This window comes from Scylla paramamosain, chromosome 13, assembly GCF_035594125.1.
Source record: "Scylla paramamosain isolate STU-SP2022 chromosome 13, ASM3559412v1, whole genome shotgun sequence".
Taxonomy (NCBI): domain Eukaryota; kingdom Metazoa; phylum Arthropoda; class Malacostraca; order Decapoda; family Portunidae; genus Scylla; species Scylla paramamosain.
Window position 1 is genome coordinate 10,164,483 of NC_087163.1, and position 25,518 is coordinate 10,190,000.

At 39.2% G+C, this 25,518-nt stretch overlaps 1 protein-coding gene and 1 long non-coding RNA gene across 2 annotated transcripts in view; one reads left to right on the top strand and one right to left on the bottom strand.

The window, feature by feature from the left end:
• The window catches only part of LOC135106424 (zwei Ig domain protein zig-8-like), a 79,772-nt gene that overhangs the window by 51,382 nt on the left and 2,872 nt on the right, over window positions 1–25,518 (bottom strand). The gene's annotated exons all lie outside the window — the stretch shown is intronic.
• On the top strand, window positions 16,835–17,366 carry LOC135106425 (uncharacterized). Its single transcript, XR_010271287.1, has 2 exons — window positions 16,835–16,947; window positions 17,061–17,366. It is a non-coding gene; the product is annotated as an uncharacterized LOC135106425 (long non-coding RNA).

Genomic DNA, 25,518 nt, shown 5'->3' on the forward strand with positions numbered 1-25,518 from the left:
TCTGTCCTTTACTTATAATCTGAACTGGAAACTTCACATCTCATCTCTAGCTAAAACAGCCTCTATGAAGTTAGGCGTTCTGAGACGTCTCCGCCAGTTTTTCTCATCCCCCCAGCTGCTAACTCTGTACAAGGGCCTTATCCGTCCATGTATGGACTTTCACATGTCTGGGGGGGTTCCACTCATACTGCTCTTCTAGACAGGGTGGAATCAAAAGCTTTTCGTCTCATCAACTCCTCTCCTCTAACTGACTGTCTTCAGCTTCTCTCTCACCGCCGCAATGTTGCATATCTAGCTGTCTTCTACCGCTATTTTCATGCTAACTGCTCTTCTGATCTTGCTAACTGCATGCCTCCCCTCCTTCCGCGGCCTCGCTGCACAAGACTTTCTTCTTTCTCTCACCCCTATTCTGTCCACCTCTCTAACGCAAGAGTTAACCAGTATTCTCAATCATTCATCCCTTTCTCTGGCAAACTCTGGAACTCCCTGCCTGCTTCTGTATTTCCACGTTCCTATGACTTGAATTCCTTCAAGAGGGAGGTTTCAAGACACTTATTCATCAATTTTTTGACCACTGCTTTGACCCTTTTGTGGGATTGGCATTTCAGTGGGCATTTTTTTTTTATTGGATTTTTGTTGCCCTTGGCCAGTGTCCTTCCTACATAAAAAAAAAAAAATAGCAATAATATAATGATAGTAACAATAATATTAATAATAATAATAATAATAATAATAATAATAATAATAATAATAATAATAATAATAATAATAATAATAATAATAATAATAACAATAATAATAATAACAATAATAATAATAATAATAATAAAAATAATAATAATAGTAGTAGTAGTAATAATAATAATAATAATAATAATAATAATAATAATAATAATAATAATAATAATAATAATAATAAAAATAATAATAGTAGTAGTAGTAGTAGTAGTAGTAATAATAATAATAATAATAATAATAATAATAATAATAATAATAATAATAATAATAATAATGATAATAATAATAATAATAATAATAATAATAATAATAATAATAATAATAATAATAATAATAATAACAGATGAACAGAGATGAAAGAAGGTTGGGGATACTTTTGTCTTTATTGGAATTGTTTGGAATAAACCGACAGATGAGGTGTTGTATAGTTCCAGAAACAGAGCGGAAATCCTCAAATCTGGCATCAGATTATTTTGGGCAGGAGTGAGTATAGAGGTGGCTCGATCTAATGTGACTCTGAGTAGTGAAAGGTCCATCTTAACAGGTGATATAAACCCAGCAGCGCAAACATTTAATCAGTAACAAATGTTAAAACACCAGTAATTATATTCCTCCACCTTAGTTTTTCTATAACAATCTGACCATATTACATGAGAAGTGCCAAAAGTCAGACATACTTTGTTTTTCCTGGAATAGACAGACAGTACACAAAAGTGAGTGGAGGTAAGGGAGGCCCTTGACCTGCAGCGGAATTATAAAGAATTATAATGATGATGAAGGAGGGAGATGTGTGGTAATGGCGATGCTGATGGTAGGTGGCGGTGATGATGATTATATGTGATGGGGAGATGGATGGATGGAGGTAGTAATGGCGGTGGTGGAGTGAAAAAAATCCTTCGTCATTTATTTTCTTTACGTTATGCTCACTGTGTGGCATAACTGTGTGTGGATAGTGTAGCGAAAGCTTTTTAAAGATGATGTGATGTAAGAGGCTGCAGATAATGGAAATGCGAAAAATGGAAAACACAGATATCTTTGATACATACTTACGGAGCACAAGTATTAAGAGGAAATTGGTAAAAGGCAAAAACATAAGCTCTACGTGTACAATATTTGTATAAATAGAAAGAAAAAAATCTGAATTTATATTTTCAAAGAAAGAAGATTCCTTTCTTTGATACACATTTTAAGGAAAGCTTGCGATTTATTTAATGACGAGTAGATAATGCTTTATGATAATCATCTCAAAGATCTAAAAAAAAAAAAAAAAAAATCACTCATGTCTGTTAGAAAAACGGAGTAGGAAAGATATACACGTCAGTGATAGTGTTGACAAAACTGTTAAAACACCCATCTCCCCTTTTTTAACATAATATTTTTTCAGGGAAAGTTTTTTGTATCACTTTTAATGGCACAGAATAGTGGCGGTGCAAATGGGGTACGTTTACGTTCAGGAGGAAAGAAAAAAAAGAAAGAAAGAAAGAAAGTAAGAAAGAAAAAAAAAGAAAGAAAGAAAAAACATTGCAACAGAAATGCTTCTCGCCTCTGGTAGGCTTTATTTTATTATTCATGATGTATTTTTGGTTCAAGAGTCTGTTGGGTGTTGTCATGGCTTTAATGGCTCTTCGGAGAATTAAGAAAAAAAAAAAAAAACTGCACTTCAAGAATTCTTTTTTATTCTTCGTGCTCATTTACATTTATATTTTCTTTTTAGAACTCTTTTGCTTCCCCCTCCTCCTCCTCCTGGAGCACATATTTCTTCCATTCCACAACAAAACATTATTACAATATCTCTCCTACTCCTCTACTTTTTTTCTAATTCTACTTTTTTCTTCTTCTTCTCTTTTTCTTTTCTTTCTTTACTTTCTTTTCTTTTCTTTCTTTCTTTCTTTCTTTTTTCTTTCTTTCTTTTTTCACCATGATCGTGATCATGAACATCATGATCATGAGCATCATTATCATCATGGTCATGATGATGATGATGATGATGATGATCATCATCATCATCATCATCTTCTTCTTCTTCTTCTTCTTCTTCTTCTTCTTCTTCTTCTTCTTCTTCTTCTTCTTCTTCTTCTTCTTCTTCTTCTTCTTCTTCTTCTTCTTCTTCTTCTTCTTCTTCTTCTTCTTCTTCTTCTTCTTCTTCTTCTTCTTCTTCTTCTTCTTCTTCTTCTTCTTCTTGTTCTTGTTCTTCTGCCACTTCTTTTTCTCCCTTTCTTTTCATCTTCTTCGCCGTATTCTTTTTGATTTTGTCCTTTGATCTCCTTGACCTGAGCCTCTTCCTCCTCTTTATTATTTTTTTCTCCCCAAGAAACTTTGGCAGAGTAGCATCACAAGGACTCAAGTACTTTGCAAACTTCTGTTCGTGTAACTTTTCGCGCACCGCCAGACGACATTCCTATCCAATAAACGAAAAGGAAATATACTGCAACAAAGAAAAGTGTAACTAAGAACGTACCTACAAAATATAAGTTCGTGGCGACGATAGGGTTTAGTTATAAACAAAAACAAAAGAATGAAGGAGATAATGCAAAATGAAAGGGACGTATATATTTTAATACATTCATACTTTTCTCCAGATTGCAATCCCTCTTTAGTGAGAGCTTTGCAATAAAGAAAAATCAAACTGCATAAAAGAAAGTGATGATAGATAAAATTAAATGAAAATATATATTTAGTAAATATATTTTCAAATTCATAGACTTCATCTGGAATATGGAGAAATAAAATACCACACGAAAGAAAGAGAATAAGATACTAAACATTGAAAGAAAATGTATCCATGTTTAAATCACGTTTGAAAGAATGGTAGTATAAGACGACAACATACAAATCTTTGTTTCCAGACTCCCTTCCTGAATGCTTCTGAACATAAAAGACTCATACACCACGGAGAATGGTGCCGGACAAAATAAAGAAATAAAGAAATGAATAAATAAACAAGGCGAAAAATAGATAAATTAATCAAGCCATTATTATATTTCCATAACTAGGGAGATATTGGAACAGGAGATAGATAGGCTAAAAAAGTTAAAGTCACCAGGACCTGATGAAATATATCCCAGAGTACTTAAGGAATGCAAAGAAATTATTAGTGAGCCGTTAGTTTCTGTCTTTAGGAAATCACTGGAGTCGGGTGAGGTACCAGTAATATGGAGGCAGGCTAATGTAGTACCCATCTTTAAAAAAGGAGATAAAACTTTAGCGTCTAACTATAGACCTGTCAGCTTAACTTCAGTTGTAGGTAAAATGTTAGAGTCAATAATAGCGAGGAACAATAGGGAACATTTAGACAAACATAACTTGCTAAATCAGTCACAGCATGGCTTCACGAAGGGGAAGTCTTGCCTGACAAACTTGTTAAGTTTTTACAGTAAGGTGTACGAGGCAGTAGATGATGGTGATAGTTATGATATCTTATATCTGGACTTTAGTAAAACATTTGACAAGGTACCCCATCGAAGGCTCCTGAGAAAGGTTAGGGCACACGGGATAGGTGTTAGGCTGGATAGGGTCATGGCTTAGTAACAGGCGACAGAGAGTTGTAATAAACGGCGTGAAATCCAAGTGGGGTCATGTAATTAGTGGGGTGCCACAGGGATCAGTATTAGGGCCATTGTTATTTCTAATATATATCAATGACTTGGATAGTGGAATTAGTAGTGATGTTAGTAAATTTGCGGTTGACACAAAGATAGGTAGATTAATTAGGTCAGAATCGGATGCCACCGCCTTGCAGGCAGATTTAGATAGAATGAATGAATGGACGGATAGATGGCAAATGCAATTTAATATCAATAAATGCAAAGTACTTAGCGTAGGTAGAGGAAACCCACACAATAGGTACACATTAAACAATCAAACTCTGGTAGGTACAGGGTACGAGAAAGATTTAGGAGTTATAGTTAGCTCTGAACTCTGTCTAGGTAAACAGTGCATAGAGGCCAGAGACAGGGCAAATAGGGTACTAGGATTAATTTTTAGGAGAGTTAAAAGTAGAAGGCCGGAAGTAATATCAAAATTATACTTGCTGCTGGTCAGACCTCATCTAGACTACGCTGTGCAGTTCTGGTCGCCACATTACAGGAAAGATATAGGTCTATTAGAATCAGTACAGGGGAGAATGACTAAAAGGATACAGGGGATGAGGAGTATTCCTTACGAGGTGAGGTTGAAGCTGTTAAATTTACATTCTTTAGAAAGACGTAGTTTAAGAGGGGACCTGATAGAAGTCTTTAAGTGGTATAAGAGTTATAACAAGGGGGATGTAAGCAAAATTCTTAGGATCAGCACCCAGGGTAGAACAAGAAATAAAGGGTTCAAGCTTGAAAAATTTAGGTTTAGGAAGGAGACAGGAAAAAATTGGTTCTCAAATAGAGTGGTAGATAAGTGGAACGGACTCAGTAATCATGTTGTTAGTGCTAGGACACTAGAGAGCTTTAAGAGAAGATTAGACAAGTTTATGGATGGAAATAGGTAGGTATATTTCATAAAGGGACTGCCACGTGTAAGCCTGGTCGCTTCTTGCAGCTTCCCTTATTTATTATGTTCTTGTGTTCTTATGTTCTTATTAATAAATAAATAAAATAAAATATGATAATAATAGTAATAATAATAATAGTAGCAGTGGTAATAGTAATGATAATAATAGTAATAATAATAATAATAATAATAATAATAATAATAATAATAATAATAATAATAATAATAATGATAATAATAATAATAATGATAACAATAATAATGATAATAATAATAATAATAATAATAATAATAATAATAATAATAATAATAATAATAATAATAATTATGATAGTAATAATGACAATAATAAAAATAATAATAATAGTAAGACAAGAGGAAAGTGTATTAAAAAAATCATTTACTTCTAGATTTCATGCACCTTTCCATAAACCACGAGAATATAGAATCACACACTATACAAAACAAATCCACAAGAAATTCCTTTATTTTACTAGAAAGGGAACCTCGGCTCAGTTAAGCAAATAAATACCCATTTTCGCGTGACCTCCATTTCATCCCACACCATCTCGCTCACTCTCACCTCACCTAGTTGCGTTCACAAGTTCCCACTCAACAAACACCAGTATATTCAAATTTTCAATATAGTCAAGACTTCAGCCTCCGCTAACTCACTGCCTCAGCCTCGATTTTGAAACTCATTGAACGATTCATTAAGCAGCATCTGGGGAGTGACGGGCATTCCTCTCGTCATTAAGATCCACTGAAAGGAAAGACTTGTAGCAGCACTGATCAAATGCTGTTAAATGGTCTCTGTGATGGATCGTTTGCTGAACCTTGATGATTTAGCTGAGTTAAGGATGAAGAGGAGAAGGAGGAAGAGAAAGAGGAGAACGAGAAAGAGAAGGAACACAAAGTAACACAAAAAAAAAAAAAATTAGCTGACGCGGTGAATTTAGAAGAATGTTTGTGATAAGTTCTCTCCACTCTAAAATGAGATACATAGCACAATAAATGAATAAAGAGTAGAAGGATGGATAAACATGTCAATCAAGAATAAGGAAGGCAGCATGAAAATGGTGAGAGAAAAGGAGGGAAGATTAGGAAGGGGAGAGAAGCTCGAGAATAAGGAAATGTACTGGTATGTAAGGATGGGATTGAAATAAAAGTGATATGGAGTGGGAGGCAAAGAAAGTCATGCAAGAGGAAAGGAAACGAAGGTAGGAAAAAAAGCGAAAAGAGGAAGGCAAAATAAAACAAAAAATATCAAAGGGAAGGAAAGGACGGAGAGAGAGAGAGAGAGAGAGAGAGAGAGAGAGAGAGAGAGAGAGAGAGAGAGAGAGAGAGAGAGAGAGAGAGAGAGAGAGAGAGAGAGAGAGAGAGAGAGAGAGAGAAAGGGCACAAACAAAAAACAAAAAATCGAACACGAAATATCAGAATCTCTCTCTCTCTCTCTCTCTCTCTCTCTCTCTCTCTCTCTCTCTCTCTCTCTCTCTCTCTCTCTCTCTCTCACACACATTCTGACCCTCTTCCCTTTTGCAGAGATCTCCATTCTTGGAGACTTCAATGTTCACCACCAGCTTTGGCTTTCCTCTCCCTTCACTGACCATCCTGGTGAACTAGCCTACAACTTTGCTATCCTCCATGACCTAGAGCAATTGGTGCAACACCCTACTCGTATTCCTGACCGTCTTGGAGATACGCCCAACATTCTTGACCTTTTCCTGACCTCTAATCCTTCTGCTTATGCTGTCACCCTTTCTTCTCCGTTGGGCTCCTCCGATCACAATCTCATATCTTTATCTTGTCCTATCACTCCAATCCCTCCTCAGGATCCCCCTAAGCGAAGGTGCCTCTGGCGTTTTGCCTCTGCTAGTTGGGGGGACCTGAGGAGGTATTTTGCTGATTTTCCTTGGAATGACTACTGCTTCCGTGTCAGAGACCCGTCTTTGTGTGCTGAGCGCATAACAGAGGTGATAGTGTCTGGCATGGAGGCGTACATTCCTCACTCTTTTTCTCGTCCTAAACCTTCTAAACCTTGGTTTAACACAGCTTGTTCTCGTGCTATACATGATAGAGAGGTGGCCCACAAAAGGTACTTAAGCCTTCCATCACCAGAATCTCATGCACTTTATATTTCTGCCCGGAACCATGCCAAGTCTGTTCTCCAACTAGCCAAAAACTCCTTCATTAACAGAAAATGTCAAAACCTTTCAAGATCTAACTCCCCTCGTGATTTCTGGCATCTAGCCAAAAATATCTCCAATAACTTTGCTTCTTCTTCTTTCCCTCCTCTACTTCAACCAGATGGCACCACTGCTATCACATCTATTTCTAAAGCTGAACTCTTTGCTCAAACCTTTGCTAAAAACTCTACCTTGGACGATTCTGGGCTTGTTCCTCCCTCTCCTCCACCCTCTGACTACTTCATGCCACGTATTAAAATTCTTCGTAATGATGTTTTCCATGCCCTCGCTGGTCTAAACCCTCGGAAGGCTTATGGACCTGATGGGGTCCCTCCTATTGTTCTCCGAAACTGTGCCTCTGTGCTTGCTCCTTGCCTAGTCAAACTCTTTCAGCTCTGTCTGTCAACATCTACCTTTCCTTCTTGCTGGAAGTTTGCCTACATTCAACCTGTTCCTAAAAAGGGTGACCGCTCTAATTCCTCAAACTACCGTCCTATTGCTTTAATTTCCTGCTTATCTAAAGTTTTTGAATATATCCTCAACAGGAAGATTCTTAAACATCTATCACTTCACAACCTTCTATCTGATCGCCAGTATGGGTTCCGTCAAGGCCGCTCTACTGGTGATCTTCTGGCTTTCCTTACTGAGTCTTGGTCATCCTCTTTTAGAGACTTTGGTGAAACTTTTGCTGTTGCCTTGGACATATCAAAAGCCTTTGATAGAGTCTGGCACAAAGCTTTGATTTCAAAACTACCCTCCTACGGTTTCTATCCTTCTCTCTGTAACTTCATCTCAAGTTTCCTTTCTGACCGTTCTATTGCTGCTGTGGTAGACGGTCACTGTTCTTCTCCTAAATCTATTAACAGTGGTGTTCCTCAGGGTTCTGTCCTGTCACCCACTCTCTTCTTATTATTCATTAATGATCTTCTAAACCAAACTTCTTGTCCTATCCACTCCTATGCTGATGATACCACCCTGCACTTTTCCACGTCTTTTCATAGACGTCCAACCCTTCAAGAGGTAAACATATCACGCAGGGAAGCCACAGAACGCCTGACTTCTGATCTTTCTAAAATTTCTGATTGGGGCAGAGCAAACTTGGTATTGTTCAATGCCTCAAAAACTCAATTCCTCCATCTATCAACTCGACACAATCTTCCAGATAACTATCCCCTCTTCTTCAATGACACTCAACTGTCCCCCTCTTCTACACTGAACATCCTCGGTCTGTCCTTTACTTATAATCTGAACTGGAAACTTCACATCTCATCTCTAGCTAAAACAGCTTCTATGAAGTTAGGTGTTCTGAGATGTCTCCGCCAGTTTTTCTCACTCCCCCAGCTGCTAACTCTGTACAAGGGCCTTATCCGTCCATGTATGGAGTATGCTTCACATGTCTGGGGGGGTTCCACTCATACTGCTCTTCTAGACAGGGTGGAATCAAAAGCTTTTCGTCTCATCAACTCCTCTCCTCTAACTGACTGTCTTCAGCCCCTCTCTCACCGCCGCAATGTTGCATATCTAGCTGTCTTCTACCGCTATTTTCATGCCAACTGCTCTTCTGATCTTGCTAACTGCATGCCTCCCTTCCTTCCGCGGCCTTGCTGCACAAGACTTTCTTCTTTCTCTCACCCCTATTCTGTCCACCTCTCTAACGCAAGAGTTAACCAGTATTCTCAATCATCCATCCCTTTCTCTGGTAAACTCTGGAACTCCCTGCCTTCTTCTGTATTTCCACCTTCCTATGACTTGAATTCCTTCAAGAGGGAGGTTTCAAGACACTTATCGACCAATTTTTGACCACTGCTTTGACCCTTTTATGGGACTGGCACTTCAGTGGGCATTTTTTTTTATTAGATTTTTGTTGCCCTTGGCAACATAAAAAAAATAAAAACACACACACACACACACACACACACACACACACACATACACACACACACACACACACACACACAGACACAGACACACACACACACACACACACACACACACACACGCACGCACGCGCACACACACACACACACACACACACACACACACACACACACACACACACACACACACACACACACACACACACACACACACACACGTATTTCCGTCTTGGAGATATGCCCTACATTCTTGAATTTTCCTAACCTCTGATCCTTCTGCTTATGCTTTTAACCGTCTCTATGTGCCGAGTGCATAATAGTGATTAGTGTCTAGCACTGAAGGAGTACATTCGTCACTCTTTCTCTCGACCTAAACCTTTGAAACTTGGTTTAACACAGCCTGTTCTCGTGCTATACATGATAGAGAAGTGGCCCACAGAAGATACTTGAGCCTTCCATCATCTGAATCTCGTGTTTTATATTTCTGCCCTGAATCATGCCAAGTTTGTTCTCCAACTAGCCAAAACTCCTTCATTAATAGAAAATCCAAAAATCTTCCAAGATCTAACTCTCTTCGTGACTTCTGGTACCTAGCTAAAACCATCTCCAGTAACTTTGCTTCTTCATCTTTCCCTCCTTTATTTTAACTTGATGGCACTACCGCCATCGCATCTATTTCTAAAGCTGATCTCTTCGTTCATACTTTTGCTAAAAACTCTACCTTAGATGATTCAGGACTTGTTAATTCCTCTCCTCAACCCTCTGGCTACTTCATGCTACCCATTAAAATTCTTCGCAGTGATGTTTTTCATGCTTTCACTGGCCTAAACCCTCGGAAGGCTTATGAACCTTATTGTTCTCCGAAACTGTGCCTCCGTGCTTGCACCTTACCTAATCAAACTCTTTCAACTCTGTCTATCAACATTTACCTTCCTTTCTTGCTGGAAGTTTCCCTACATTCAGCCTGTTCCTAAAAAGGGTGACCGTTCTAATTTCTTAAACTACCTTCCTATTGCTTTAATTTCCTGCCTATCCAAAGTTTTTGAATTTATCCTCAACAGAAAGACTCTTAAACATCTATCACTTCACAACCTTACATCTTATCGCCAGTGTGGGTTCCGTCAAGGCCGCTCTATTGGTGATGTGGCTTTCCTTACTGAGTCTTGGTCATCCTCTTTCAGAGATTTTGATGAAACTTCTGCTGTTTCCTTAGAAATATCAGAAGCTTTTAGAAGCTTTGGCACAATGCTTTAATTTCATACGGCTTCTATCCTTTTCCCTGTAACTTCTTCTCAAGTTTCCTTTCTGACCATTGTATTGCTGCTGTGGTAGTTGGTCACTCTTCTTCTCCCAAATCTATTAACAATAGTGTTCCTCAGAGCTCTGACATGTCACTTACTCTCTTCCTATTATTCATCGGTGATGTTCTAAAGCTTCTAAATGATCTTCTATACCAAACTTCTTGTTCTATCCACTCCTTCGCTGATGATATCACTCTGCACTTTTCCACTTCTTTTTATAGGAAATAAACAGATCACGCAAAGAAGCCACAGAACGCTTGACTTTTGATCTCTCTAAAATTTATGATTGGGGCAGAGCAAATTTAGTATTGTTCAATGCCTAAAAAACTCAATTTCTCCATCTATGAACTCGACAAATCCTTCCAGGCAAATATCCCCTCTTCTTCAATGACACTCAACTGCCCCTCCTCTTCTACACTGAACATCGTCGGTCTGTTCTTTACTGATAATCTAAACTGAAAAATTCACATCTCATCTCTAGCTAAAACAGCTTCTATGAAGTTAGGCATTCTGAGTCGTCTCCGCCAGTTTTTCTCACCACCTCCAGCTGCTAACTCTGTACAGCTTTCTTATTCGTCCATGTATGGAGTATGTTTCACATGTATGGGGGAGGGTATTCACTTATATTTTAGACAGAGTGAAATCAAAAGCTTTTTGTCCTATCAGCTCTTATCCTCTAACTGACCGTCTTCAACCTCTTTCTCATCGCCGCAATGTTGCATCTGTTGCTATCTTCTACCGCTATTTTCATGCTGACTGCTCTTCTGAACTTGCTAACTGCATGCCTCCCCTCCTTCCGCGGCCTCTCTGCCGAAGACTTTTTCTTTCTCTCATCCCTATTCTGTCCACTTCCCTAATGCATGAGTTAACCAGTATTCTCAATCATTCATCTCTTTCTCTGGTAAACTCTGGAACTCCCTGCCTGCTTCTGTATTTCCTTCCTATGACTTAAATTCTTTCAAGAGGTAGGTTTCAAGACACTCATCCTTTAATTTTCGATCATTCTCTTGACGTCTCTACTGGGACTGGCACTTCAGTGGGATTCTTTTCCTCTTACGTAAAACACACACACACACTAACACACACACACACACACACACACACACACACACACACACACACACACACACATACACACACACACACACACACACACACACACACACACACACACACATATGCACGCACTTCACACCACCGTCTCTTCTGCTACAGGTAAATAATGGAGTTAGAAAGTGAGGGAGGGTGAAGGGGACTGAGGTGAGAGTTGAGAGCAGGTGAGGGGGAGAGGGGGCAGTTGAGAGGGATGATAGAGCGACTGGAGGTTCGTTCTTGTCGCCTCTGACACAGCACGTTAAAGCCGACAGACCTAATGGTCAGAACAAATGTCACAACTCTCTCTCTCTCTCTCTCTCTCTCTCTCTCTCTCTCTCTCTCTCTCTCTCTCTCTCTCTCTCTCTCTTATATTTCGTTACAATCTATTTCTCTAATTGTATACCGGCTAGTTTTGAATTTTTATGGATTTATCTCTTCTTTTTTTTTTTTTTAATATTCTGTTCACTTTCCTCTGTCTTTTACTAATTCATCTATCTCTGTTTTTAAAAACGTACTTGTAAGCATAACTTGATAAATCAGTCACAGCATGGCTTCACGACGGGGAAGTCTTGTTTTACGAACTTGTCGAGTTTTTACAGTAAAGTTTACGAGGTGGCAGATAGTTATGACATCCTGTACCAAGACTTCTGTAAAGCGTTCTACAAGGTACCCCATCAGAGGCTGCTGAGAAAGGTTATGGGGCATGGGATAGATGGGAAGCTGCTAGTCTAGATAAGATCGTGGTTAGGCGACAAGCGACGGAATTGTAATAAACATCTGCAAATCAGAGTGAGGTCAAATATTTAGTGGGGTGCCACAGGAATCAGTTTTCGGACCATTGTTGTTTTTAATATATATTAATGACTTGAATAGTGGGATTAGTAGTGACGTTGCTAAATTTGCCCATGAAACGAAGATAAGTAGATTAATTAGGTCAGATTCGGATGCTATCGCCTTGCAGGCAGATTTGGGAAGAATGAACGAATGGACAGACAGATGGCAAATGCAGTTTGATATTAACAAATGCAAAGTACTTAGCGTAGGTAGATGAATTCCTCACAGTAGGTACACAATAAACAACAAAGCTCTGGTAGGTTCAGCGAAAGAAAAAAGAACTAGGAGTTATAATTAGTTTTGATCCCCGATTCCCATTTAAGAAAACAATGCATAGATAACAGAAATTAGGCAAATCGGGTATTAGGATTAATTTTAAGGAGTGTTAAAAGTAGAAGTCCTGAAGTAATATCAAAGTTGTATTTGGCCTTAGTCAGGCCACATCCAGACTATGATGCAGTTCTGGTCCCCATATTATGGGAATGATATAGGTCTATTAGAATCAGTACAAAAGAAGAATGACTAAAAGGAAGCAGGGAGATGAGGGGTGTTCCTTACGAAACGAGAATGAAACAATTAAATGTACATTAAAAAGGCGTATGTTAAGAGGGGTCCTGATAGAAATCTTTAAGTAGTATAGGTGTTATAACAAAGGAGACGTAAGCAAAATTCTCAGGATCAGAATAGAACAAGAAATAACGGGTTCAAGCTTGAAAAATTTAGGTTCAAGAAAGAGATAGGAAGGAATTGGTTCTCAAATAAACTGGTAGATGAATGGAACGGACTTAGTAATCGGATTGTTAGTGCTGAATCATTGGAGAGCTTTGAAAGAAGATTAGACAAATTTATGAACGGGGACGATAGGTGGCATGTTTCATACAGGGACTGCTACGTGTAGGCTTGGCGGCTTCTTGTAGCTTTCATTATTTTCTTATGTTCTTTTGATTTTATGTACTTTTCTTGACCTTGAATTATTCTTGAAAGGGAATCAGGATGAAAGCAAAGGACCAAGTAAAATGTGAAAAAAAAAAAAATGAACACATACTTTGATTTAGAGATACAAAATGTTTCATTGGTTTCTCTGGTTTTCACGTGCGTGCACTGAACGGACACCTGTGACACACTTGCTATACTATTCGGGCAGTTAAGGATACGAAAGACACGAAGACAGAAACAAGAAGATATCGACGGCAACGGCAAGGATAAGAACCATGATTGTAATGAAAACAATAGTAGTAGTAGTAGTAGTTGTAGTAGTAGTAGTAGTAGTAGAGTAATAGTAGAAACAGCAGCAGAGGGAGGTTTCAAGACACTTATTCATCAGTTTTTGAGGACTGCTTTGACCCTTTTATGGGACTGGCATTTCACCAAGCATTTAAACATTAAAAAAAAAAAAAGCAGCAGCAGCAGCAGTAGTGGTAGTAGTAGTAGTAGTAGTAGTAGTAGTAATAGTAGAAGTAGTAGTAGTAGTAGTAGTAGTAGTAGTAGTAGTAGTAGTAGTAGTAGTAGTAGTAGTAGTAGTAGTAGTAGTAGTCGTAGCAGCAGCAGCAGCAGCAGCAGCAGCAACAACAACAACAGCAAAAGCAGCAACAGTAGTAGTAGTAGTAGTAGTAGTAGTAGTAGTAGTAGTAGTAGTAGTAGTAGTAGCAGTAGTAGTAGCCATGATAGAAATAGTGAAAAAACAAAGAAAAGAAAACTGCAAAGGAAAGAATAACTGTAAAAATGATTTATTTAATTTTATGAAACTGGTACGTTAAAAGCAATCATCGGCATTTCTTCCTTTAACTACATATCATCATGTATGCATGTACGTGTGTGTGTGTGTGTGTGTGTGTGTGTGTGTGTGTGTGTGTGTGTGTGTATACGCATTTATGTACATGCGAATGCACACATACATAAAATATATCAAGAACACCAAAGAGGGGCAAGTTTTGGAGTGTCCTTAGTTTAAAGAGAAATTAATTTTGGCAAGTCATGTCACATCGCCGTAATCCCCCAAAACATTAATGAGGTGAGAAAGAAGACCTGATGGGTAGGAGATTGAGACGGTGAGACTAGATCAGTTTGTCAAAGAGGAGTAAATGTTATGCGAGTGGAAGATAGCTCGATGAAGAGCAGACAGATATTAAAGAGTATCAAGGATGGAGTTCTCTCTCTCTCTCTAGGGAAAAAAATGCATAGAAGCCAGAAACAGGGCAAATAGGGTACTAGGATTCATTTTTAGGAGTGTTAAAAGTAGAAGGCCGGAAGTAATATTAAAGTTATACTTGGCGCTGGTCAGACCTCATCTAGACTACGCTGTGCAGTTCTGGTCCCCACATTATATGAAAGATATAGATCTATTAGAATCAGTACAGAGGAGAATGACTAAAAGGATACAGGGGATGAGGAGTATTCCTTACGAGGCGAGGTTGAAGCAGTTAAATTTACATTCTTTAGAGAGACGTAGGTTAAGAGGGGACCTGATAGAAATCTTTAAGTGGTATAAGGGTTATAACAAGGGGGATGTAGGCAAAATTCTTAGGATCAGCAACCAGGGTAGAACAAGAAATAACGGGTTCAAGCTTGAAAAATTTAGGTTTAGGAAGGAGATAGGAAAAAATTGGTTCTCAAATAGAGTGGTAGATGAGTGGAACGGACTCAGTAATCATGTTGTTAGTGCTAGGACACTAGAGAGCTTTAAGAGATTAGACAAGTTTATGGATGGGGATAATAGGTGGAAATAGGTAGGTATATTTCATACAGGGACTGCCACGTGTAAGCCTGGTCGCTTCTTGCAGCTTCCCTTATTTCTTATGTTCTTATGTTCTTATGTTCTTATGTTCTCTCTCTCTCTCTCTCTCTCTCTCTCTCTCTCTGCTTTATTCATTCACTCATTTATATATATATATATATATATATATATATATATATATATATATATATATATATATATATATATATATATATATATATATATATATATATATATATATATATCTTTCTGCCTGAATATTTGTTTACCTGGGTTACATATAAAAAAAATATGATGAAAAGTCATGCAATGACAGTTTTCAGAAGAAAAGACAATAATTAATATTCATCTACATGCCCACTTACCTTCCTACCTACCTTCATAACTGTCTACCTATACATCTGTCTTGGTGTCAACTTTCCATTCCTCCTATCTATCATCTATCTATTTATGTATGTATCATACATAAATATATAACATACGCAACAACCTCGAGTCATTTGAGACACCTGAAACAGAATACATACAAAATAAAGCAAGACAAAGTAAACGTGAGCTGCCTTAAAGGGACCCACAGGATCCAGCAATGGGGGCTTAGTCACGTTATCCACGTCTGAGGGGCTTGAGATAATGATACGTGGGGAAGATGAGAGGACTTGGAGACGGTAATTAAGAAGACCCGATGGTAAAATAGAGAAGAAAGAGAAAGGAAGGATGATGAGGACCAAAGTTATTACGAGTACTGAAAAAAGTAGATGATGGTGATTAGAGAGGAGGTTGAGGAAGAAGACGAGAATAAGAAAGGGAAAAAAGACGAAGAAGAAAAAGACGAGAATGGAAGAATGAAAGCAGGAAAACGACGACGAGAATGAGGGCAAGAACAAGAACGAGGTTGACAACTAGGAGGCATAAAACAAGATGAGGATGAAGAAAAGGACTAGATCAAGGGCGATGAGGAGAGAAAATGAGTCTTAGTCGAGAACAAAGACGAAGTGAATGAGGATGAAAATTAAGACAAGGACGAAAAACCAGGATGAAAAAAAAAAAACGATGAAGATGAATGAACTGACGAGAACAAAGAAAAAAAAAAAAGAAGGAAAGATAAGGATGAACAGGAAAAGATAACCTGAAGAGTAAGAGAAGAACGAGAAAGAGAAAGAGGACAAGAGTGGGAAGAAAATACAAGGACGAGGATGAGAACGAGAATGAAAGAAAGGTAAACGTGAAGGTGAGAGTGAGGAGGAAAAAGGCGACGATGAAGACTGGAAAAAGGCGAGGCTGATGTTGAGTAAACTGAGCTCTACGTATCTACAATAGAAAGACAACGTAAGTTATATCAGAAGGATTAAATCCTTCTTTTTCCTTCATCTTTTGCTTCACTGAAGTAAACATCGGCCCTCCTTCACTGAATTGAACGTCGGCCCCGATATCCAATGACATAGATAATGACAATTCCAATGACAATGTCATAGATAAAAAAAAAAAAAAATAAATAAATAAATAAATAATAAAAAATAAATGCAAAGTAAGAACTAATTGTGAGAAGTCAGGCGGAGCTAGACGCATCGTGATGTTCAGCCGCTTAGCGTGGGGTTTGATGGGAAGTATTTGTTTTGGAACGGGAGGGATTTTGGCGCGGAACACGGACACTGAGGCATTGGTTTATAGGTCTGGATTGTGTGGCTTTGTCAGCATAGCAGGTACGTGATAGTATATTTCAGTGTGAAGATATTATTGGGCAAAGTGTTGGATGTTAATGAAATGTAGGGAACGGGAGAGGGGATGATTAGAGTGCACCATGGGTGTGTTGCAGGAGTTTCACGGTGATGCTTAAGGACCGTAGCCGCAGCCGTCTTCACCAGTCTGTGCCTGTCTACTAGTGGAGTGGTGTAGTGTGTGGCCACCCTGAGCCCTATCAGTTAGCGGTGACAAGAGGGAGACACCTGTCATCACTGTCAGCAGGGGACCAGAAGCGTTTGTGTAAACGAGGATTACCCGTCGTGCCCCTCAGCTGGAAATTTTGAGGTGTACAAGTTTCATTTAGTTATTTCTTTTTGTTGCGAGTTTTACACGAGTTGTGTATTGATTTATTTTGATATCCATTAAAGTATTATTTGTATGTTTTATATTTGTTTACCCTGGCAGGAGATTTTTTTAGTTTTCACTCCAGTGAAGTTAAGGTGAGCTCAGGCTGGCTGGTGAGCAGCTGGTACTTCATTACATAATAAAGAAAAGGTTGCGGATTATAAGAAAGTGTATTTAATAAACTCCAATCAGTTCCGGTTAATGCTGACTGGGATAAAAGTTTAACCGAAGCAAATATTCATGTATCGAAGCAGGCTTTCATCTCAATAATTTTCCAACCTACGCCTGTAATCCTTCTAATGTTTTCCATCTCTCTGTTCCACTCTGTAACCCAGGGGTTTCCTACCTTTTTCCTTCTCTGTACCCCTTGGACATTTTAGTAGTTTCCCATGTACCCCTAAATAAATAAGGCAAAAAAAAAAAAAATGAAATTGTCAGTGCCATTGTCAGTGACACAACTTGCCAGTCCAGGCAGTATCATGACAGATGTGTCTCAACCCTTGTATTTACATCTATTAGCATATTAATAATAGGAGTAACACTAAACCTCACATGATCTTAATGCTACTAACCTTACACCTCCCAAGGTACATGTATTTGTTAATTCCTTGCTCTTACATCACCACCTGTACTGCACGTGAAAACCACAATAATTCACTTTTACATTTTCAAGTTGTACAGTACTTGAAAGTTCTTGTAAAATGGTTGAATAACTGGAGTCTAAGTAAGATGCAAGTACATGACGTGCACTTAAATATCAACTTGAGCCCATGCCTGATACTGATGTGATTTATTTATTTATTTATTTTTTATCAGATATTCTTGTCTTTTTATTTATTTTCCATCTATGTGTAGTAATTTTTTTTTGCAACAAAGCTACAATAACAGTGGTGGTGAAGAGTAACGTTATCACACCTGAACTAACTGTGAGTCAGAAGGACGGAGTGACTCGGGTCAGTGCCGCCCATCAATCTCACGTAGGTATTATACACGTCCCATACCTGATCTTTTCAGGCCTAGTTTGGATTACAGCTAGAGAAAGTTCCTTAACAGTGGAAACCAAATGGTATTCATCCTACTCAATATAATTTGAATAAAAGTGTTGCTTACTATAATAAGGAAATTTGAAAAAAAAAAAAAGAAACATTGGGCAATCTGACTGCAGATTACAACAACATGTATTGTACAGTAGTCATTATTCTCTGAGACCCAATATACCCTCTGAAAAGTGCAAATGTACTACTGGGGATATTATATTATTATAGGTTTATTGACCACAGCTCACAATGGAATACATATACAGGACCCAGACACTAAAATAGTAAAAACCATCAGTTACAAAGTTGATGAAATAGCTGCAGTCCATACAAATATAACAGTTTTCCTTTTAATTCGATACAATAGATAAAAATAATCCAGATCTATAAAACTGAACGAAAGAAAACATAAAGTACTAAACGATTTAAAAGCTCCAGGTTTTCAACATTAAAATAAAATTAAATGTACATTAACACAAAACACTAAAATACAGTAGAACCGCTAAAATTTAACTAAAACTTAATAAAATACGAAACGTTTCAAACACACACACACACACACACACACACACACACACACACACACACACACACACACACACACACACACACACAAACATCCAACGGACGTAGATAGTTATCTTTTAAACTCTAGGCGGAAATACAACGAGAATACCAATTAAACATTAAAACCAGTTAAAAAAAAAAGAAAGAAAAAAAAGGTTAGCATCTAAAACTATATAACTAATAAAACAAAACCATATAATGCCAAATATATAAAAAAAGAACCCATGACCTCGTGGGCGACACATCATTCATATAATATAAAATAAAAACTAAACTTTAAACATGTTATCTAAGCTTTCAATATACGGACGACAAGTACTAACTTTTGTATATATCTAAAATCTTGTATATTATGTTGCATCTTTCAGCATCATCAGAATTATCTGAAAACAAATCTGGAATGCTGGAAAAGTTGTGAATGTCTCTCAGATGCTGAGTGAAGGTGCAGTATTGTGTTACGTGATGTTCGGTTTGAATGCTACCGCAGACACAAAGTCTTTCTTCAAGTGGTAATCTTCCTCGAACCCTTCTGTTCCACCTGCCTGCTTCTACTGCCAGAGAGTGTGCCGACACACGGAATCTAGTGAAGGCAACGCGGTGATGTTCGTTAACAGGAGTCTCCGCAACGTACACTGGGTGAACAGTGTACGTTGCGAAGACTCCTGTTAACGAACATCTGGGTTCATTTCTCTATATATAATACGTTTTGAAGACGTTGAGTTCGAGATATTATCTTTTAGCGCTCTGATTCTTTCAGCTTTATCATAATTTATAATGTGGATTAGATTTCCAACATAGGTCCGAGTTTGATATTGATTTTCCATACAACTTTTAAGGGAGAATATTAGTGGGTCGTCCCCCATTCCTTGTCTCTCTCTCCACATTTTCGAGAGATAACTTCTCTGTCTACTTTTAACTAAACTAGGTAATGGAGGGTAGCCAGCCTCAACATAGCACACGTCGTTGCAAGTAGATGATCTTACACTCAGCAGACTTTTGAGTGCCCAATTGTATAATTTTGTTACTGGCTTGAGATCTGCATTCTGCCAGGACTCACACCCATACAGTACAGCTGACATCAAACACGCCTCGAAAATTCTCTTCTTTACTAGGAAAGGAAGATCATTATTCCTTCTTAAAAATTAAATGAATTTCATAACGTGTGGCATCTTAACTTCAGCGTGATCCCTGACCGAAGACGTTACCGAACCGTCTGCAGTGAAAGGAGACCCCAGGTACACATACTGAGCGCACCGCTCCACCACCAACCCGTTAACGTGTATTGTCTCCCTGTCCTGAAGCGTTCCGTTTATAACAAAAAAACTTGGTTTTCGACTCATTTACCTTCATGCCGTAATCATCGCAAAATCGCTTCATTAGAGATAACTTGGAGATCATTCTTTCGCGCGTTGTAGTAAGTAAAACAGTAAAAACTTTAAGAAAACTTTAAAACAGTAAAAACAGTAAAAAACTTGGTTTTCGACTCATTTACCTTCATGCCGTAATCATCGCAAAATCGCTTCATTAGAGATAACTTGGAGATCATTCTTTCGCGCGTTGTAGTAAGTAAAACAATATCATCCATGAGTATTAAAACATGCAACCACTTTAAAAACCCATCCTTCTCACAGTTCTATTTTATTAATTTAAATCATTAACGTAAAGAACGATGTCGGGGAGCCTCGTTGCACCCCCAGAGTGGCCGTGAACACCGCGGTGCCGATAACGCTCTCGGTCATACTGTACATGGCAGCGATAACAGCCAACATCACCGCGCCACACCCCAAGTGTTTAAGGATTCGTATTAACATGTGTCTCGGTACCAGATCGTATGCTTGGCTAAAGTCAATGAATGTCACGAATAACTTTTTTTCTTTCTAGCTAAGTCGGTCAATATACGCAATGTTACAATATGTTCGAGACAGCCACGCCGTTTCTGTGCCCCGCTTGTTCACGGTATGGAGTGAACCACTTCTCTAATCTCGAACATACAATCATATCAAATAATTTAGCAATGCTATTTATTACACTATAGTTCTTTATTACTCTATAGTTCTTTGTGTCTTTCCGGTCGCCCTTCTTGAATATAGTGAATATTACGCAAGCTAATATTCATTTTCCTTTTTGTTTCACTCAAACTAATAACATCGTATTGCAAGAATAATGATTGCACTGTTGTTGTTTTTTTTATTTAGTTTTCACATCATTTATGTTCCAAGGTATAATCTTAATACATCTCTCGAGTAGTTGTTGTGGTCTTCTTAAAAAAAAAAAAAACATGAGGTTGAATTTGTTGATCACTTCCCCATCCTTAATGAGCTGGCGTTCTTTGTAGTTGATGTAGATGTTACAGCCGACGTTATCAGGTTTCTCTTTCTCAGTCTTTTCTGCATCCTTCAAACGCTTCCATTCCTTTCTCACAGCGGGATGAGTATCCTTCTTGATAAAGATTCGCTTGAAACACTCTCACCGGCATTCTTCAGACGTTTGGCTCTCTCAAACACGGCATCCCGATCCTTCCGCGACGCCACCGTGACCAGGATAGGTCGGCGGCGCTGCCCCCTTTTCCCAAGTCGTCAAAATGAACGTACGCCCACAGACGAACCAATCGTTGTTAAAACCTTCTGGATCTTAGCGACCTCTGTTGTAGCGCCGTCCAAGCTCTCCTGCTCCTCAGGGATTCCGAGCAGTACCAGGTTACACTCTCTTGCTTTCCGGTATATGTCTTCGAGAAAGCGTTGCTGTCTCGCGATCATTTCTTGTTGTCTGGACACCTGCTCTTGAAGACGCTGCACCTGCTTATTGATGGGGGTGTCAGGAGATGTCAGAGACTTCCTTATCTCAGCTACTTCTCTGATCAGGGCTGATAACTTAGACATCACTTCATGACTGGCATCTTCCACTGGTTCAGGTGCTGACAGTATGCTTTGTATCAAATCCTCCTTGCGTATTGCATTCAGTTGATTCTGGGACAACTTTCGTAGATCGGCTAACGGTCTGGTGGCCATAATCCCCCAGCGGATACGGCAGAGGAATGTATCCAAAGTTTCGGTGGTGCAGTCAAGGTAGCGTCGCCATTACCTGGCAACACAGTGTCGTCAGAGTTCTAGTGCGCATGCGCAGACCTGGTCCGTCGGTTTGAAGGGGGATGCTAGACTAAGCTTCCAATTTCGACTAAGTCCAACACCCTTCATGCACCCGAAATGGATCAAAGTATTCTTACGGTCTTCATGCGACAAGGCTCCCTTAATGGCAGGCTTGATTTTGAGTTGTTTGGCAGTAAATTGGGAGTAACGTAGAGTGTCTCCAACTGATGTTTACAGGTCCGCCATGACACACACATGTACCCAAGGTTGGGGACTCTTGCTGTAACCGCTTCATTGGGCGGCCGGCATCTTCATTGACTAGACATATATATCCTCATCCTCCCTCCCAGGAGTCTTCGGGCAAGTTCCTGGCATATTAGATCATTAGACGCTCATGTTTGATCTCCATCTCTCACTCCTTGTGGCAAGTCCCAAGAACTATCCCGAAGAATATATACCAAAACCAAAGTCCTCTGTTGGGAGGTATCGTCCTTGTACTGATGTATTATGGGAACTCGGCCGTAAAAAAACAAATTAACAAATAAAATATCTCATAAGCAACTGTCGCAATCGGTTAATTATACACATAATAGTGATACCTCGATTCGATTAGTGGCTGGTTCTCTCACTGGAAAGAGAATAGTTAAAAAATGGCGTTTCATACTTTTGACTCTACAGAGGCAGCTTGCCCTGGCGACTAGAGCCACAGTGTCTCTTCATGCTCCGTGTTGAATTACATTTACACAGACGGAACCCTGCACCCAGAAGAGACGAGGGGGTGTGCTTTATTTTCTCTCCTGACGAGGATGGGGCTAGTCCCCATCAGTCAACTGCACCTTCAATGCATCAACGCGCATTAACTATTAATTTACACACATCGGCACAGTAATTTGCCTTCTCGTGGTGTTGGTCCCTCACCTCCATGTTCCTGTTTCATGTTTAGTCCACGTTAACGCTTTACGCACCAACAACCATCTCAGTGAACATTAGAATCCTAATGACGTCTCCATGCAGCAATACGACGCGTTCCCTCACCCTTGTTATAAGTATCGTCGTCAGGACATTATGGTTAGGTGACACAACGTGACATTTGATCTATGGCAGATCACCGGGTTGGAAGGTTGTGCCTAATTTCTTCTCTTGTCTTTCGTATCACTGCCTTCACCTTCATCAAAATCTTGTTTAATGTGATAGTTATATTGTATTAGCATGACGCCTTTGAAGCTCAATAAACTGGCTCAAGCAACTCTCTCTCTCTCTCTCTCTCTCTCTCTCTCTCTCTCTCTCTCTCTCTCTCTCTCTCTCTCTCTCTCTCTCTCTCTCTCTCTCTCTCTCTCTCTTCTCTCCTTTCGTCTTCTCTTTTATTTTCTTCTCTATGCTTAAGTTCTGATTATATGTTTCACGACAAATATATATTTTGGAAACAGAATTATGAAGAAACCTTTATTCTTTTGTTTCTTGGCCTTTGTTACCACGCAAGTGTTTGTGCGTCACTCTGTTCCCTCAGGAAACACCATGTAAAGGAATACGTGGTAACGTCTGTCTGTGTCCCGATCTTATAAGTTTGTTTCGAAATTGGTGATTCAGTTCTCTCCCTCTATCTTCTTGTGTATGTGTGTGTGTGTGTGTGTGTGCTTTCATTACACTTAGAATAATTAAAACTAATACAATCATGGTGCATAACTCCATTCAGTGAAGTTCTGACTTGCTTTTGTTGTTTCATAAGAGTATACTTTGGAATATTCACGTGAGAGATAGATAGATAGATAGATAGATAGAGAGAGAGAGAGAGAGAGAGAGAGAGAGAGAGAGAGAGAGAGAGAGAGAGAGAGAGAGAGAGAGAAACTATCATCACCAGCTCGTCTTATTACATCATCAATATGATATTTTGATGACAGCTTCGCGAGCAATCCTTTCCAAAGATCGGTGACAAAAATCTCGGCTTGGTGGTCAAGGGATCAACCAACAAGCGATCTCACGAAGTGTTTGTCTCGGCCCCCTTACACAACATCAAATGCTCCGCACCTACGTTCTCCAACTGCAGTTGGAAGTTAAGCTCTTCAGACCTTCGTCATAATTCTTTAAGCTTTGCTTCATGCTTCTCCACGCTCACCACATCAGCCCAAGAAGCTTGATACTCTCACAACACCGAGTGCTTCAAGTTCGACCACACTCTCTGATCCTGGTCCCTGTCTTCATCCGTCACTTTCTGCAGCACCTGGCAGTCTTCCAATCCCGGAATGTCCCTTCCCCGACGTGATGTTTTCTTTCTACAGAGCCTTCTGTAGTGCAATAATATTGGACGTCACCCACGCGTTGCTTCGCTAACTACTACTACCGTGAGGTAGTGTACCGTCAGGGTGCTGCTTTATTTGCGGTATTTTTTTTTTTTGTCTTTAATTGTGGCAAGTAAGGTGTTGGATACGATTGTTTGTGTAAGAAAAAAAAAATCAGTCTTCCTAATGAACATATCAGGCTATCGAGATATATCCAGAGATTCCTAAACATAGTTTGATGATGGAATCGTAAATTACTTTTAAAGGTGTCATGTTATTGGCCGAGTTTACCTTGAATGGGATCGCGTTTTCTTAGTGTCCCCTCTGTGTTCCGGTTACCTGCCATTCGGGCATTATCCTTATTACTGTTATAAGTAGTGCAAGGCTTATTTACCCATTTTATATCATGCAGTATTATTCTCTTCATAATTTAAGTTCTCTATATCTTTGTATGTATAAGGGAGGAAGTATAATTGAGGTGGAAATACGTTGAAAACGAGGGGAGCTTGAGTGGGCAACAACACATTCCAAGGAGGGAAAGGCCTTAGGTCGTGAGGTATATCGGAGGGAAGGCGTCTCTCAGGGAAGGATCTTGGTGTGGATTGGTGATGGAGTGAGTTTGTGGAGGTATTAGTGGTGTAGCGGTATAACCTTGATATCCAGGATCAGGTTAGTGAGTCTTTTGTGGTACCAAGAGCTCTTGTCCGCTGAAATTCTGTTGTTGAGTTGTGCCGGTGACGCTGTTGGAAGGGGTCATAGGTCAAACTGGCAGCCGTTTTGTGAGTGGAGGTTGTGGTGTTGACCTTGGAAGCTGGTGTTGTGGTGTATTGGTGATTTTGGGGATGATGTTATGGTGTTATGGATAATTTTTGGTGATGATGGTAATCTCCTGTGAGGCTTGAGGAGGTGAAATACGGGAATTATGGTCCGGGGACGCGGTAATGGCGTCTGAAGTAATGGCGTCTGAAATTCCTGCGGTTGAGGGGAATATTTCTGTGACTGGTGGAGATGTAAACGGGTTCTGGTGTTGTGGGAAGTGACGAGAACGTCATGTAGTAACATGTACTACCTCATGTTGTTTGTGAATTATTATTAGTATTAATATATGTGCTTGTAACATAGAATAATCGTGTTTTCTACTCCCCCAACATTAATCTGGTACTAGAGGTGATTCCAGGTGTGCTGAGTCAAGGTAAAGGTAGAGTGAGAGATAATTCTGG